The sequence below is a fragment of the Orcinus orca genome, chromosome 16 (genome assembly GCF_937001465.1).
Source record: "Orcinus orca chromosome 16, mOrcOrc1.1, whole genome shotgun sequence".
Taxonomy (NCBI): domain Eukaryota; kingdom Metazoa; phylum Chordata; class Mammalia; order Artiodactyla; family Delphinidae; genus Orcinus; species Orcinus orca.
Window position 1 is genome coordinate 19,057,763 of NC_064574.1, and position 18,484 is coordinate 19,076,246.

The 18,484-nt window shown below is 43.9% G+C and overlaps 1 long non-coding RNA gene across 5 annotated transcripts in view; it reads left to right on the forward strand.

Annotated features, from left to right (window-relative positions):
• Positions 1 to 18,484, forward strand: part of LOC117202481 (uncharacterized) — a 58,174-nt gene that overhangs the window by 34,585 nt on the left and 5,105 nt on the right. The window contains exon 3 of one of the 5 annotated variants that reach the window (XR_007472126.1): positions 1,382 to 1,834. The exons of the other annotated variants lie outside the window; for them this stretch is intronic. This is a non-coding gene — a long non-coding RNA (uncharacterized LOC117202481). Of the gene's footprint in view, positions 1 to 1,381; positions 1,835 to 18,484 lie in introns of those variants that run through there. 5 annotated transcript variants of the gene reach the window in all.

Here is an 18,484-nt window from a genome sequence, read left to right on the forward strand (position 1 = left end):
TCCAGACTGCCTGGATTTGTTTGTTTTGGTTTTTTTTGCGGTACGGGGCCTCTCACTGCTGCGGCCTCTCCTGCCGCGGAGCACAGGCTCCGGACGCGCAGGCCCAGTGGCCATGGCTCACAGGCCCAGCCGCTCCGCGGCATGCGGGATCCTCCCGAACCGGGGCACGAACCCGCATCCCCCGCATCGGCAGGCGGACTCCCAACCACTGCGCCACCAGGGAAGCCCCAGACTGCCTGGATTTGAATGCTGGCTTTAGCATCCTGGCTGTAGCATGTACTGGCTACTTAACCATAGGCAAGTTTCAGAAACTCTGCCTCAGTTTTCTCATCTGTATAATGGAGATAATAGTGGTACTGAGACAGGCCTGGGACCTGGGACCCTTTGCTGCAGTGCTGCCATGCTTGCACCTGGACAAATGTCTCCTTGAGCTACAAAATACAAAGAAACTATAAGGGACTAAAAATAACTGTGTGCATGCTGCAGTTGGGGCAAATTATGGGCAAAAAGATACAAAAAGACCAAGAAAACCAACAGCCACTTCTGAAGAGCAGAGAGCAAAAATGGTGTCGGGAGCAAAAGCAGGGTACTGTGCATGCTTCCTGCACTCAACACCACCAAAGGGGTGAGCAAAACACGTAAGCCAGCCCTCTGGCCCGACCCCTGGACACACCCCCTACCCTCACCCCATATAACGAACCAGCTTGCCCCCTACTCAGAGAGTGCGCAAGGGAACCTGTTACTTGTTTTCACTCCCTCCTGCAGTCACCAGAGCCCCAGTAAAGCCTTGCCTGAATTTCTTGTCTGTCCTCTAGTCCATTTCTATTGATTGGGGAAGGCCGAGAACCCTGGTTGGTAACAGTATATACTTCCCTTGAACGTTGTGAGCTCTAAGAATAGTGCCTAGCACATAGTAAACCATTCTACCTGAGATGATGAGATGATGAGAGGATGGTGATGATGATGATGATGGTGATGATGATGATGAAGATGTAGTGTTTACCATGTGCTAACACCTGTGGCAGGGGGAATGAGTCTGGGGAAACCAAGATGAACATATCATGTGAGCTTCCACTCCTTCCAGTCCCAAACTGGTATGACCAGTTTTCCCACTCTGGTCTATACCATGTAAATACAGTATGTGCCCTAAGTAAACAACAAGCAGGTGGAAATTCTCGTTGTGCAAATATGGCTGGTAAACATACAATGTACACAGAGTATTCAAATGAACTGGAGGCTAGCAATGCAGGGCAGTTGTTTTCAAATATGGTTGAATCTCTCCTGTTTAAGTACAATGGCTGTGGGCATCATTTCCCAAATGACTTACTCACACATTTATTTCTGAGCATCCAAGTCATGTTGTCTCTTACTTGTTTTGCAGGGCAAATGACACCATCTGGACGAGGGAAACAGCACATGCTTGGGGCAGTGTCCCTCTCCCATTCCAATGGCTTAAGCAAAGTCTCCTCCCCCTTTCAATGAGCTTCCTTCATGTTTCCTTTCCTTTGGTAGGCTTGGCTTTCATCTTCCAAGCTCTGCTCTGTTTGTCCTGCTGAGTAGGCAGCAAACCTGCAGGTTCTGTGATCGTGCTGCTCAGCTTTAAAACAAAGAAAAACAAAACAAAACAACACTCTGTTGCAATTTGCAAACTTCCCCTCTTGGAAGGCATAAGCCACCAGGTTTTGTGAAAGTAACTGCTGCAGGGTCTTGAAATTGTTGAGGAAAAGACTGAAGAGGGAAAGAAAGAGAAAGACAGAGAAAGACAGAGAGAGGGAGATAAGCATGGAGAGAGGGAGAGAAGGAGCTATAGAGGGAGGGAGGGAGAAAAAGAAGGGGTGAGGGAGAGAGGGAGGGAGGGTACCCCCTCACCCCCTGCCCCAGGCTGAACCCTGCACTCAGCCTTTAAGAAACAAGGCTTCTTTATCATAAATGCGTGTACCAGGCAAGGTTTTTCCACTGCAGATGCACTACCAAGCTGAAGATGACTAGACATTTTTTAAAAGACAGCAACTGGGCTAGTCCTGGAAGATGCAGCTATTCATGTTATCATTGTCACCATGCCCTGTTTGGAATGTTCTTCAACCAATAACCTGTATTTTGATGGCTCTTGCCCCCAGCTTCAAATGTAAAACTTCCACTTCCAGGGGAGAATCTCAGAACAGATTATTCAGATTATTTGTAATTCATATTACAGTCTGTTTTCAGTTCTTTGAGTTCAGTCTCTCTCTCTCTCCACTCCACCCTAAGATTCAGGTATGATGTCCATTGGACACAAATCTAAGTGGGAGCCCCCTATCTGAACTCAGAATTGCCCAGGACGAAGGCCTTACTCACTAGGTCATCTTGTTCTCTGGTTCCCTCTTTGTTTAGGGTGATTTTTCTCCCATGAAGCCCCTTATAGCCTCATGCCAATAGACATCTGGTTGGCAAGCCCATTAGTTCTATGGAGATATAACCAGACACTTCTACACCCCCCACGTGGACACAGCTTAGACTAGGCTGGCAACCCTGCTACCCTCTTGATCCCTGTAAATCTCTTCCAGTCTCTTTCATGAGCCTCTGCCTTCACCTACCAATTCCACCTTAAAGAGTGAAAATATGATCCTTCTATTAACCAGAGCCCTTGAGTGCTTTTTTGGAGCTTGGCTTCCAGGAACGATGATACAATGTGCTAAATAACTCTGTCCTAATGAGCTCTGAGTACAAACAAGAGCTGTACTAATATATTGGAGAAACAAAGGAAGTAAGACTTATTCCTGCCCTGTGCTTTGGCCTCCGGTCTGGGACTCGATCCCCCATCCCCCCCAATCTCATCCACCCCCATAATTGATTGGTTTGAGGATTCCCCTGTCAGGCCCCAAGTTACATGGAAGCAGGCAGCTGTCTTTGGCTCAAAGGTGGAAGCAAGTCCTTATGGATCATCTGGTCCCCAGCCAGTATCTCCAGCTACAGCCATGCCGCCCTCAGATTGGCCTTCATTTGGGTTCTCGCTCAGTTTCTTGGCTAGAGAAGGGAACACTCCTGTTTCCTTCTGGGGCCACCTCTTCCTGCCTTACTCTTTATTTTTACTGTGGGCCCACGGTGCAAACAACACAGCTCTCCACCTGCTCTCTTTGGGGGGAAACTCCTTGCCTACATTGCACTTGGCCTTGGGGTACTCCTCTCCCTGGACCATCATAGGCACTCAATTCATGCTAATTGGACCCTCTCCCTTTCTCCCTGGATTTTGAATCTGGAGCAGAATGATCCAAGGACAAAAGTGATTCCTGTGTAGTAGAGCTACTCCAACCAAGCTTCCTAAAGAGGCTGCTAATTCCTGCTCCCTAGATTCTGGAGCTCCCCTTGTTCCCGATCTTTCCGAAAGCTGACTGTTCTGCCTTCTTGACAATTCTGTGACTTTTCCTATAGTCTTCCAATAAATCCTTTTTAACCTTAAGTTAGCCCAAGTCTGTATCTGTTGCTTGCCACTAAGAGCCCTACCCGATTCCATAGGGATAGCCCTTTCTCCACCACGCTCTGTCGCCTGGGTTCATTTCAGGGGCAGGAAAGTTCAGGCTCATCCCCCTGCCACATGCCCACAACTCCCAGGCAAACTACAGCTTCTGATTCTTTGTTACCTTCTTTCAGAAAGTGGCCATCCTCAGTTTAAAAAACAAAAAGCTCCCATCCGTGATCCCTCTCCATCGATATTACCCATATCAGACAGGGCTCAACCAGGAAAACAGAACCACTCCGAATATTTAAAGGAGGGAGAATTCAAGGCAAAGAATTGGTTACATAAATGATGGAAGAACTGATAAGCCAAACGGAGGACTGCAAAGCAACTCAGAGCTTAACAATGACAGGAAGCCACTACCACACCTAGGCTGGAGGGACAGAGAAGGCACAACTACTGCTGAGGATGCCGCCCATGGTAGAGCTGGGGATAAACACCGTGGGTTCTCCTTTCCTCCTGCTCTCCAGTCTTCTACCAGCGCCTCCCATGCTCAACCCAACTGTCACCCAACTGACAGAGAAGGCTGGGAAAGAAGGCTACGGGGTCAGCCCTGCTGTGACAGAGCAAAGCAGGGAGAAGACAAGGAAGGGATCTGAGAGCAGAAAGACCTTGTACAGCACATGCTTCGTTATTTCAGTGACTTTTGTGAGAGTATGATTTCATTTTCAAACTAAATGAATTTAGCATTTAAATAGCACTTAATAAGTGTATGTCAGGGTTCAAAATGCATGCATTATTTTCATTCCTTCTTAAGTACAGACATTATCCCACCAAGCAAAATAGAAAAGTGTTCTCTACTGGCAACAGCTGTCTCTTGACCATGGTCTCAACATAATTGACAAACCTGTTCCTGTCTTTACTGTTCTCTTTGACTCATACTTTTGTAGAGTGAAGGGATGCAGTAATCCCCACCACCATGACCAAGAGCAGTTTTGGAAGCAGAAGTAGTGCCCCAGTATCCCCACACCTCCAGACCCTGCAGAAGCCAAAAAACAGGGCAGTTACTATTTGGCAACTTAGTAACGCAAATTACTCAGTTCCTCCCCTACCCTCCTGCCTTCTCCTGGCTTATTTCCCAGCTGCCAACTACAAGACAGGCTGGCCTCACAAGAGAGCACAGAGAAATGGGAGTGATGTGACCACAACACAGTGACAAAGCAGGGTTCTCTTTCTTACATAAGGATTCATTAAAATGTGTATAAACAAACATTTTGTTAGACGATTTGTTTTAATTTCATTTTGCAATTTTAACTCTAAAAGTAATGCAAGTATGTGATTTGAGCACTCAATTTTATCAGTCTGTGTTGTATTAAATCGAGGCTCCAGCATTCTGTCCTAGCTTACATAATTCTGAGAAAGAGGTTCTGGTGCAGTGTTTAGGCTCAGTCTCCCAAAAAAATCAGGGCTGGCTGTCCTCCTGCAGTTGTAACAGAATGGTGAGCCTGGGAACGAGAGGGGGAAGAGAAGACATCAGGACCCGGCACAGAATAAGCCCTCGATGTTTATTTAAACATTTATTACATAAATCTTTAATGGCGGAGTCAAGGGCAGAGACAGCACTGGAATCTGGGCTGTGAAACTTCCCAGGGTCTCAGTATCCTGGGCTCATGTGTCCCAGCTGCCACAAACCCTAACATTGCTCTCCAGACGAGCTGCTACATCTCCACCTGTAGTCTATCTGGGTGTAGGTGTGCTTTCCCAGGGACCTCTCTTGTAATAAACTTCCCAAGGGAAGTTGCCACCTGGCTGTCTCATAGACACCTAAAACAATGTTCTGACACATGAATTTGTTCATCTCTACCCCAGTCTTTCATATCTTAGGTAATGGTACCCTGGCCATTCCTCTATCTAAGTTAGAAACCAGGGTATCATCCTGGCTACCTTATTCCCCCTACCAGCATCATTACACGCCTACCAACATCTAATTTATTCTGTCTCCCAAACATGGCATGAATCTGGCCACTTCTCTCCATCACTATAGTTCAGAACACCTGTTATTTAATATTTGGACTCCGTGTCACCTTTTAACTGATGATCTGGCTACATTTTTCATAGAGTGGTCATTTATTCATTCATTCATTTCACAATTGTGAAATGAATCGAGCTCCTACTGTGTGTTAGGTGCTGGTGATACAGTGGAAAGCAAAACAAAGTCCTTGTCCTCGTGGAACTAACATCCTTACAGGAGTCAGTTGTCTTTCCTAAAGCACAAATATCATCATGTCTGTCCCCAACTTATATCAATGGCATCCCATTGCCATCAGCATAAAATCCAAACTCTCTACTATATTCTTCCTCTCTAGCTCATCTCATCCCACTATCCCCTTTGCTTATCTTCCCAGTCATATGGAAACAATTTCAGTGACCTATAAATTTATTTACTTATTTATTTATTTTTGGCTGCGTTGGGTCTTTGTTGCTGCGCGCAGGCATTCTCAAATTGTGGCGAGCGGGACCTACTACTCTTCATTGCAGTGCACAGGCTTCTCAATGCCGTGGCTTCTCTTGTTGTGGAGCACAGGCTCCAGGTGTGTGGGCTTCAGTAGTTGTGGCACGCAGGCTCAGCAGTTTTGGCTCATGGGCTTAGTTGCTCCATGGCATGTGGGATCTTCCCAGGCCAGGGTTCGAACCCGTGTCCCCTGCATTGGCAGGCGGATTCTTAACACCGCACCACCAGGGAAGTCCCTCAATTTCAGTGGCTTAAATGCACCAAGCCTTTGCATATCTTGGAAGATCCCTCCCCTCATCACTTTGCCTTGCTAATTGCTACTCACCCTTCAGGTCTCGGCTCAGAGCTCTCTTGGCCAGGATCGCCAACTGTGTTAAGTCATGATGGGGATAATGGAATTTGGAGGAGGTGAAGGATTCTCTGAGACCTGAAACCCATCCTGTCCCAACCACTTCTGCTCATTCCTTCTCCCCAAGTCTTTGAAAGAAATATGTGCCTAGAGAACAAGGCCAGATAAATGCACACTTTTATGTGCATTTTTCTGAGGTTCTGGCCTCTTGCACTGGATTGAACAATGTGGATTTTTTTGACCTGGGCTGGAGGGAGACCTAACTGACCTCAGAAAAGGACATTCACCATTTGAGCACCTGAGTACCCATTCTATTTGGAGGAGGCCAGAGCCCAGCACGTTGGCGGTGTTTGTCTAGTGGCAGCAGCACTGGCGGGAATGACCTAACTGGACTGTGCCTGCAATAGAATCTTAGCTGGCTTTTCTGAGGCCAGTTTTCCAGCCCTTTTGTCAGTTCTACGAGCTACTTGATATTCTTCCAATGAGTCACTGTCTCTATTTAGGACCACTATGTCAACAGAAATAATAAACAAGTAGGAATAGAAAAGTTTTATTTGAGCCAAACTGAAGACTATAGCCCGGGAGACACAGACTCAAGAATTGCTTGAATTGTGTTCCTCCAGACTCCAGAATGGAAGTGGCTTATACAGTATAGGCAAAAATTTAAAAATTACATACAGTTGTTTGTCAAGAATTAGGACTGGAGCTGCCAAGAAGTAAGGATGCTTATTAAGCAAGGATAGGTTGGGAGTCAAAATGGTCACACAGTTACACGGGGGAGACTTTGAGACCAGAAGTTGGAGCTGGCAGCTGCTAGTAGACACTGTTTTGAGAATGGCTGGTGGTGTCCTTGAGTTTGATACAGTTCAGAAAACTCAAGTTCTCAGCGATGCAGGAAACGTGTCTGAGACCACATCCACGATGGCCACCCAGCCCCATTTTGGATGCCTGAACCAGAGACACTCCATTTTTATTTTTAAATGCATTCTTTAATGCTTAAAGCAGATGTAAAATGCATATCTGACAGGACATAGGACAGGCTGTTCTAGTTAGCGTAAAGTTCAAGCCAAATCGTGTATGAACCAGAATGACTTCCCCATACCTCAGCATGTGAAAATTTCTTCCATCAACTGGATGTGGTTTCTATTGTTGGAAACCAGACAACCTGAATGGTACAATATCCTTTCTGTCTTATCCCCACCATGGGGCCAATCCCCAGTCCACACTCCAATGGCACGAAATGTCAACCCCAAGGATGATATATTCATCCTTGAGCAGGATAGTTCCACAGCAGGTCTTGACTTACCCACCCACCTCAGGCTTTCATTGATGGGTTGGAAACACAGATCTTAAATGGGAACAAATCCAGGCCATTTATCTTCTCAGCCACATGGGAGGACCAGAGGTTGTATTTCAAAAAAGAGCTAATTGTAAAGGAGGGAGATTCACCCTTGGCCCTGTGGCCCAGTTAGTATCCTGGCCTGTGGCCCATGCATATTGGCATGCCTCCTGCTTGGAGGCAAAGCCAGGGAGAGAGGAGCTGGACCTCTCCCTGGAGTCCAGTAGTTGTGGATGAATAGAAAATGTTTGTTATTTTTCCAGACATTCCGTTGTTCCCTGATAAATTGGCACCATCGCTCCCTGCCTTTGTTACTTCACCATGCTCATGATTTATCGCCTTTCTATCTCTACTTCCATCTCCTGGCTTCTCCCTCTGGTGGGTGTATTGATTTCTCTTACCCCTACCAACTATTTGCTCTCACTGGGTCATAGCTTCTCGCCAGGCTCCTTCTGTCAACCCCACAGCCTCTTCTGCCCGGTGACTTTCCTGCCTCACTGCTTCTGCAGGCCACTCTGCTACGTAAGTTGATCCTATAGATCCAAACTTCCCAAAAGATAGTGTGATTAGTCTGTGATCACTGCTCATCCAGAGAGTCCTGCACAAGGCCTATGGTTTATGGCCCCTTTGCTCAGAAAGGCTAAAGAAGTGTCAAACACACAGAGCAAATGGATTCCATTCCAATCCAGCATTTCAGACTCAACGTGTACCAACCTAAGCCTGTCATCTTCACTTCCAGGTCTGTTCCTTCTCCTGAGCACAGTGAACATTCTGCCGTAGAGATCTGGTCTTCAAAAGGAAGTCCTCTCCTATACCTTACCTCTCCAGCTTCATCTCTTTTGCTCCCTCTGTATCACAACCATCTGAACTTCTCAATACTTACTTCTTAAAATGAAATCAGCTCTCCCCACCCTCTAGCCAGTGCTCTCTCCTTTCAACCACACTCCGCACAAGGGAGCTTTGTTTGGACTTCTGTCTCAACTTGTATTTCCTTTTCTCTACGAGAGCCCAGTCTGGAGTGCTTGAACATCTTCATCTGCTGCACCATGAACCTCCAGGGCAGAAATGATGATTTATTAATCTTTGGGCCTGGTCCAGAGTGGACATCAGTATCTAAAGACCAAGTCGGCGATGACCCTCAAAGATCTTTCCCCTAGAGTTCAGGATACATCACCCCCTCCATCCCCTGGTCCAGCAGCTCATCTTGAAGAGGTGTGTAAAAATGAGGGTCCTGGAGACAGCTGAGTAGGGTCCCATGGTCCTTCCCCTATGCCAGAGACTGCTCAGGTGTGAATGGGTCTGCAGGCTAAGTCCCGAGAGCAAGTCTCTCCGTAGATTGGCAACAGCTGAGAGGACAACACGGTGACAATCTAGGTGGTCCTTTTCCTGGCCTGCCTGGGGCTTTGGGACTGCCTGCCTGGTCTAAGTGCCTCTCTGTGCAATGAGCTAATTTCCTTTTGCTCTGTTGATTTCACTTGTGATGTTGCTGGGCTCAGGAGTGACTCAGCTGATTTGCCTTCTGACATGCTTGAAGTGGTGTAGGAGGGGGGCAGAATGGTAGGGGATCAAGTTGCAACCAAAGTTTGAGTCTTATGGTCATGAGGAGGCCTCTTCTCACGCCCATAAGACCATGGAGAGGGCCAGAAGGGTTAGGGCCTGGTCCTGAATTTACCCCAGGAGTATGGCAGGAGCTGGGGAAACTCTGCTGGCTCAGGAAGGATTTAAAAAGTTGCAGGGTTCACGCTAAAGCCCAGGCTCTAGGACTCTCCCAGCAAGCAGCCAGAATTAGTGGTGGGAGTCCAGCTGGCAGGTGATACAAAGCAAGAGGTATATCAGGCCCTTCTATCAAGATTGAGACAGGAACCAGTCTTCATGAAAGTTGGGGAAGGAAGCAAATTACTCAAAGAAACAAATTAGAGTGAGATCTAAAACAGAAATCGGCCCCGTGAGTCTGGGCACACGCTGGGTGGGGGGAGAGACCTTAGGCTCCGAAGGACCATCATCCACTCATCACTCTGTGCTGGGCGCTTCCAGGCGCTGAAGCCCTGGAGAAAATCCCTGTTTGAGCTGGGTGGCGAACCCAGACACAGTAAAACTCGGTTAAGGCTGTGGCAGAAGTCAGCACAGGGGCTGCGGAGCATAAATGAGGCTCTGCCTCTGCTTTTTCGGAAAGAGGGTCTAGAGGTCCTTCCTAATGGAGGGGGGCTCTGGGAGTCCTTTATAGTGGAGGGGAAGGACTGAGGGTCCTTCACAGTAGAGGCGAGTTGGTAATTGAAGGATGTAAAAGCATTTACTAGGTGGAAGAGAGAAGCCTGTGTACTGGCATGGAGGTACGTTACGGCAAAGCCTGCTTGGGGCACTGCAGGTAATCAGATGAAACTGATGCATTGGGTGCGTATGAAAATGTGGCTGCAAATGTAGCAGATGTGGATGGGAGGCAGAAGAGAGGGCTGTACTCCTGGTTATGACTTTAGTGGTCCTGACCCCCTTGCCCTTGCGTCTGACCTGATCAAATTACAACTCTTCCTCTTCAGGAGAGAAGATGAGTGATCGCTTACTCCTCTTTAGTATGAGTTCCTTTTTTCTTTTAAGTGTAGGCATCTGACTTGGCCTGGCCTCAGGGTGAGGAGGGGAAATTGCAACTCAGTGGGTACTCAGGTGTCCAGGACTCAACCCCAAACTCACAAGGTGCTGGAACAAGGACAGTATGATTAATGTTAGACTACCCATTACTTCTCCCCGGTTGGTGTTGGTTCAAGAATGAGCTGGGGCTGACCCTGCATCTGGGTTCCCAGATGTTATAGCAGGGTAGAGATTACGTGATGGTCAGGAGAGCTGGGAGCCTTCTGGGAGGGCACTTGCATGACTGAGAGAGAAGAGCACAGCTTTTTCTTCAGAGTTCGGATCGTCCTTGCTAGCTGTGTGTCCTTGAGCAAGTACCCCGTCTCTGAGCCACGGGGTCCTCAGCTGTGAAATGGAGATTAGAGCACCTGTTTCCTAGGATTGTTTTGAGGATAAATGAGATAATTTATGTGAAAGAATCTGGCACACAGTGGATATTTGGTTAAAGGGGATTCTCTTCTGCTTCTCCCCCATGACTTTATTCAATGTGTATAAAGGGTAATAGCTGGATACATAGCTTTTTAAATCAATAAGAGAAATAATACCTCAGAAGAAAAATAGGCAACAGATAGAAGTAATTAGTAGAAGAATACATTTTAATGGCTATTAATCATATAAAAATATAATACCAGATACATACAAATATACAGCCATATATATTGATATATATATTTCATTAACAAAAAAGGTAAGTTATAGCAATAATAAAATAACAGCTTGACAAAGTTTATAAAGCATTTAGTCATAAGCACAGTGTGATCCCTTTCACAATTTATAAAGCATTAGTACTCTTTTTCTGTGAACTATCTATTTGTATCTTTTGCCAGTTTTTGTGATGGAGTGTTGCTCTTTTCTTATTGGTTCATAAGAGCTCTTTATATAGATTAGATTTTAACCTTTTGATGGCCATATGTGTTACAAATATTTTTCCAGTTTATCATTTGTCTTTTGCCTTCATTTCTGGTATTTAGGTTGTACAGAAGTTTGAATTTTTTTATGCAGTCCAAATCACCAGTGAATGTTTTCCTTTTTGGCTTGGCAAAGAGGATAAAGTTTCACAATACACAGCAGAGGAAAGGCTATTCCTAACATGAGACTGCTGGCTTCGGGTAGCATGGACTGAGACTACTTTATATAGATCTTCCTAGTCTCACTCCTAGTCTCTGACTCTAAGTTTCTTACGATGAAGTCTTCTTTTTTTTTTTTTTTTTTGCGTTATGTGGGCCTCTCACTGTTGTGGCCTCTCCCGTTGCGGAGCACAGGCTCCGGACGTGCAGGCTTAACGGCCATTGTTCACGGGCCCAGCCGCTCTGCGGCATATGGGATCCTCCTGGACCGGGGCACAAATCCATGTCCCCTGCATCGACAGGCAGACTCTCAACCACTGCGCCACCAGGGAAGCCCACGGTGAAGTCTTCTTATGAAGACTTGGCTTCCCACATAGGTGTGAGCCCAGGAAGAAAATGCTCTGATCACACAGACCTGAGTATGCTAGTCCTCTCAAATGCTGTGTTTCTCATTGAAAATTAATTGACTACGATCTGGTTTATAGGTCTAAAGAGTTTGGTAACTGTGAGTCTGCCCTAGAGATGAAGCTGTTCTCAGTACTGACAAAATCAGGTTTCTGAGCTGTAAGTCTGAGAATCAGGGTCTGAGTTAATTCATCCAGACCTTTTTGAGACAGGTCAGTCTTACCACCTTTTCTTGGAGATGATCCCCAACATTTCCAGTGCTATGCAAGTACCTTTCTCAATAATAGGTGGTGAAGGAGAATGTGCCAGAAACCCCATAACTAATAATAATTAATAATCACACTTACCCCCTAAATAAGCACTTTTTAGGTGCCTGGCACTGTTTAATGCACTAGTTAATAACCACAACATTTCTATGATGTCAACAATATTAGTTTCTAATTTACAGATGAAGAAAATGGGGCCCAGAGAAATGGAGTAAGTAACTTGACCAAAGTTACTAAGTCAGAAAGTGCTGCTGTCAGTATTTGAACTCTGAACCATCTGTTTTCCTCTGTGCTTATGTTGGTAATAGTTAATTATGACCCTGTCTTGAATTCTTCCTTTAGCTTCGAGATCTTCACCATAATTATTCCACTATTCCAAAAATAAGTTGATAAGCTCTTTCTCACTAATTTCTTAATTTCCTTGTGAATTTTCAGATCTCCAGCATGAAATCACGCACGTGGGCACCTTGTGGGTAACTCACAGGTACCACCTGCCAAATCCTTCTTCCCAGAAAATGTGGGCTTCCATTCTTCCACTAGCTTCATGGCTGCTGTGTGAAGTGAAATTTAAAATATAAAGAGTTCCTTGTGCATTGTCTCCGAGCCAGAAGAAGCAGCAATAGGCTGACCTGTTCCATATGAGATCTTAGGCCTCAAGGAATATGTCTTTTCCTTACCGTTTTCCAAAGTATTGCTTTAGCTCTTTATTTTCTGAATGTGAATATAGAACTTTATTTATCAGCTTCAGATGGTTTTAGTAATGCTCAAATAACTAAAATTGACCAGTCTATAATTGAATTAAGTTATTTGAAAAATATAAAAATACTTTGCAATTTTGTTTTATGAAGTGCTATTTTTATGAAGGCTAGAAAACGTTCTGTAGACAGAAAACTGGGAAATAGAAAAGGAGAGTACATTGTGCCGCAGGAAGAAACAAGAAAGAAAAACCTTGGGAAAAGAAGGAAAATTAATAATTGATGATCACTTACCGTTGCCAGTCACTGCGCTAGATACTTCATTTATATCATCTTGTTTAACCTCTGCAACCACCCTGGGACATAGATTTATTGCATCCATTTCGTGGATTAGGAAACAGGCTCAGAAAGGTTAAGTAAATTGCCCAGTTCATACAGCGAGGTGATTTGAGTACAGTTCTCTTAGACCCTCAGTGCCCTGGACACAGGAAGGAAGAAAATATCACAAAATTCAAACTGAAGCCTAGCAGAGACCTGAAAAGATCAAAATGAAACTAACCGGAGATGAAGAAAAGAAGGATGATCAGAGTGACCGGAGAGGTTCTACTAGTCACTAGGAAGAGGTGTGGCCTCTGCATCTGCCGGCTTGGAGCAGGGCAGGGGCAGGTGGCTGGAGCTGGTGCTGATGGAGGTCAGGATGGAAGATGGCTAGAGGGCCTCAGCAAGTCGGAGAGGCTGTTGTTTCCAGGACAGCTGAGTGAGGAGGACCTGAGTTAAGGTAAAGACATGGTTGGCCTGGTGCAGAGACAAGGGCCCTGGTCCTCTCTAGCACAGAAGAAGACTTGAACTCAGTGCCTGGCTCCTCCCTTTTGGAGGGTTAGATTCCTTGTCAAAAGCTTCCATCAGGAAAGCCAGACTTAGCCACCATGTTATCAATAATGCTCCAGCAACCCATCAAGATATTTTCTGATGATATGAGTAGGAATGCCACAGGAAGGTTTCAATCCATTCAAAAAGTACTTACCAAAAAACCCCACATTTTTTTTTCTATGTGCCAGGCATGACTTAAGAGATGGGGATAAAATGGCATGCCCAAATAATTTGATCCTTGCCCTTTGCAGCTACAGTTTAGTGGAGGAGACAGATACTAATCACATGATCATACAAATAAATGTAAAATTGAAATTTTAAAAGTGCTCCAAAGGAAGGCTTTGCAATACTGTAAGAGCATAATAAATAAGGCATCCTTGAGAAAGCAATGCTTGTGCTATGATGCAGGGAATGAGTAGAAGTTAATTATTTGAAGGAAGAATATTACATTCTAAATGGAGAAACCATCAAGTGCAAAAGTCTTTTGTTTTATTTTTTTCTCTTTCTTTTTTTTTTAACATCTTTATTGGCGTATAATTGCTTTACAATGGTGTGTTAGTTTCTGCTTTATAACAAAGTGTATCAGTTATACATATACATATATCCCCATATCTCTTCCCTCTTGCGTCTCCCTCCCTCCCGCCCTCCCTAAATCTTTTGTTTTAAATTGTTCATTCTGGAGGATGGAGGCTTAGTGCAAGTTCAGGACTTTGTACACATTTTACAGTCCATCTGGATTTCTCCTTTCCTAACTGGAAACTTCCCTAATGGACAAAAAGTCCACATTTCAGGTCAAAGATAGTGCTTTTGTCTTTGAGCGTAAGATGGTTTTTATTTATTCATGTATACATACATACATACATGCATGCAAGTACCTATCCATCCAATCAGGTCTCCAACCAAGTGTCTATTCATTTATCTATTCATTCATTACCCATTCATATATCCATTTAATCATCCATCATACCAATCATCAATCCATGTGTCATCTACCCCTTCCCCAGACAACCATCCATCTATCCATGCATCTATACACCAACTCACATTCTATCTCACCATTTGTTTATATATCCATTATCTGTCCACCCACCTACCTATTCATCCATTTATTTATCCATGTGTCCATCAATTCATTTATCCATTGATGTATCCATATATTCATTTACCCCTCTCTGACGTAATAAATATGTTTGGTCTCTACCCCTGGTTCCTGACACAGAGTTCCTAAATCCCTTGGAATTTCCTGGGGGATAGAAAAATGTTTTGTTCTCATAAGGCAACTCTTGGTGGGCTCCTGTATAGCTTCAGAATGGGGCTGGTCACCAGAAAGATCAAGCCATGATTAGAAGTTTTGAACTTTCAGCCCCACCCCTTCATCCTCTGGGGAGGGGGGAGGGACTGGAGATTGAGTTAATCACACCTACAGTGATGAAATTTCCATAAAAATTCCAGCTATGGGGTTCAGAGATGTTCCAGGTTGGTGAATGTATCCAGATAGTGGGAGGGTAGAACACACCAAACTCCACCTGGACAGAAAATCCTGTGCTTAGGATTCTTCCAGACCTTGCCCTATATACCTCTTCATCTGCCTGTTCATTTGTATCCTTTACAATATTCTTTATAATAAACTGGTAAACATAACTAAAGCATTTCCCTGAGTTCTGTGATCCATTATAGCCAATTATCAAACCTGAGGAGAGAGTCATGGGCAGCCCTGATTTGTAGCCAAGTTGGATAGAAGTGTGAGTAACCTGGGAACACTGTACTTGTGACTGGCGTTCAAAGTTGGGGGAGCAGTCTTGTGGGGATGAGCCCTTAACCTGTGGGGGTCTGTGCTAACTCCAGGTAGTTAGTATCAGAATTGATTAATGCGAGGGAAAACCCCACACATTTGGTGTCAGAAGGGTTATGAATGGAGAAACAAGTTTTCTTTTACCCACCCCTCCAACCAACCAACAATTTATTCATATATGCATTCACCCATCCCTCCATCCATCCATTCATCCACCCAACTATCAGTGTATTCATCCATTTATCATTCATCCATTTAATCATCCAAGTATTCATCCATTTTCCATCCACTTATTGACTCATTGATACATTCATCCATTTCTATTGCTTCTGTGACAAATTACTACATACTTAGTGTCTTAAAACAACACAGATTTATTATCTTACAGTTCTAGAGTTCAGCAGTCCAAAATGGGTCTTAAGGGGTTAAAATTAAAATGTGGGTAGAGCAGCAGTACTTCTGGAGGTCCTAGGGGAGAATCTGTTTCCTTGCCTTTTCCAGCTTCTAGAGCCCACCTGCATTCCTGATCTCATGTCTCCTTCCTTGAACTTTAAAACCAGCAGCCTACCATCTTTAAATCTCTAAATCTGTCCCTTCTGCCTTCCTCTTATAAGGGTACTTGTGATTACATTGGGCCAACCCAGATAATCCAGGATTATCTCCCCATCTCAAGGTCAGTTGATTAGTAAGCTTAATTCCCCTTTGCCATGTAAACTAAAATATTCACAAATTTCAAGGATTAAGACATCTTTGAGAGCCATTATTCTACCACACCATCTGTCCATTTATGCATTCATTCATCCATCTGTTCATTAGTCCGTCTTTGTGTTCAGCCACCAATCCATCAGTTTGGTCATCCATTCACTCATCTAGTACCTATGTACCCATGTACGTATGTATGTATGTATGTATGTATCTATCTGTTCATCCATCCATTGTCCACTTATTTATCCATTCATCCAACTAATCATTCACTTGCCCACCACCCATTCATCTGTCATATTAGCCATCCATCCTAATTTCATTATTCCCATTTATCCATTCGATCATCCGTTCCTCCACCAATCATTCATGTATCATTTTTTCTTCACTTTATTGTGCTTTGCTTTCCTGTGCTTCACAGATATTTCATTATTTTCCATGCATCATTTTAACTATCCAACCGTCCATCTAATCATTCATGAGCTACCCTTATCTACCTTGTCTCTTTTAATTAACTAAACAATATGCTTCCAAGACTACACACACACACACACACACACACACACACACACATACACACACACATGCACACACACAGATCACCATTTGGACCTACTTACCAAAACAGATCATCCTACCTGGATCTTTGCCATTTGTTTTCAACCAGCTATTTTTTTGATCCTAACTCCAAATGACTTGGAGCTCCTGGCTCCTAATCCTGACTCCATTTTGCCTGTGGTACTTCGTACTTGCTTGATGTCAATGGGTCTTCCAGGAATTTTACTTCGTTTACAGAGCTCTGCCTGTGGTGACCCTGATTTGCCCTTGCCCTTGTTAATGCCCAGGAGTAAGGAGAATAAGCAAACTTGCAATATGTGAGTATTTGTGCAGGGGAGATATTGGATCAGAGCTGTGTCTCAATGTTTTCTCTGCTATACCCCCTGTGACCCCAATGAGGAGGTTTGTGTTTTTTGTTGTTTTTTTTTAACATCTTTATTGGAGTATAATTGCTTTACAGTGGTGTGTTAGTTTCTGCTTTATAACAAAGTGAATCAGTTATACATATACATATATCCCCATATCTCCTCCCTCTTGCGTCTCCCTCCCATCCTCCCTATCCCACCCCTCTAGGTGGTCACAAAGCACTGAGCTGATCTCCCTGTGCTATGCGGCTGCTTCCCACTAGCTACCTATTTTACATTTGGTAGTGTATATATGTCCATGCCACTCTCTCACTTTGTCCCAGCTTACCTTTCCCCCTCCCCATATCCTCAAGTCCATTCTCTACATCTGTGTCTTTATTCCTGTCCTACCCCTAGGTTCTTCAGAACCTTTTTTTTTTAGATTCCATATATATGTGTTAGCATACGGTATTTGTTTTTCTCTTTCTGACTTACTTCACTCTGTATGACAGACTCTAGGTCCATCCATCTCACTACAAATAACTCAATTTTGTTTCTTTTTATGGCTGAGTAATATTCCATCGTATATATGTGCCACATCTTCTTTATCCATTCATCTGTTGATGGACACTTAAGTTTCTTCCGTGTCCTGGCCATTGTAAATAGAGCTGCAATGAACATTTTGGTACATGACTCTTTTTGAATTATGGTTTTCTCAGGGTATGTGCCCAGTAGTGGGATTGCTGGGTCATATGGTAGTTCTATTTTTCATTTTTTAAGGAACCTCCATACTGTTCTGCATAGTGGCTGTATCAATTTACATTCCCACCAACAGTGCAAGAGGGTTCCCTTTTCTCCACACCCTCTCCAGGATTTATTGTTTGTAGATTTTTTGATGATGGCAATTCTGACCGGTGTGAGGTGATACTTCATTATAGTTTTGATTTGCATTTATCTAATGATTAGTGATGTTGAGCATCCTTTCATGTGTTTGTTAGCAATCTGTATATCTTCTTTGGAGAAATGTCTATTTAGGTCTTCTGCCTGTTTTTGGAATGGGTTGTTTGTTTTTTTTTTGATATTGAGCTGCATGAGCTGCTTGTAAATTTTGGAGACTAATCCTTTGTCAGTTGCTTCATTTGAAAATATTTTCTCCCATTCTGAGGGTTGTCTTTTCGTCTCCTTTATGTTTTCCTTTGCTGTGCAAAAACTTTTAAGTTTCATTAAGTCCCATTGTTTATTTTTGTTTTTATTTCCATTTCCAGTGAGGAGGTTTGGATGAAAACTATACTTCTCACCATCTAGGTTGATTTTTTTCCCCCAGGGAATTAAGACAAATAGTAGTGAAAATATTTATGGTGTGATGGTCATAAAACCATTTTGAAAATTATAAAAAATCTCAAAAATTGCCATTATATAAGGAAAAACTAATAAAATATGGCTAACTTTATTTTTAACAAGTTTTGTTCTTCTCCCAGACTTTTGCCCAACAAATACTAGTAATAAGTTGAGAAAGCATCTACTACTGAA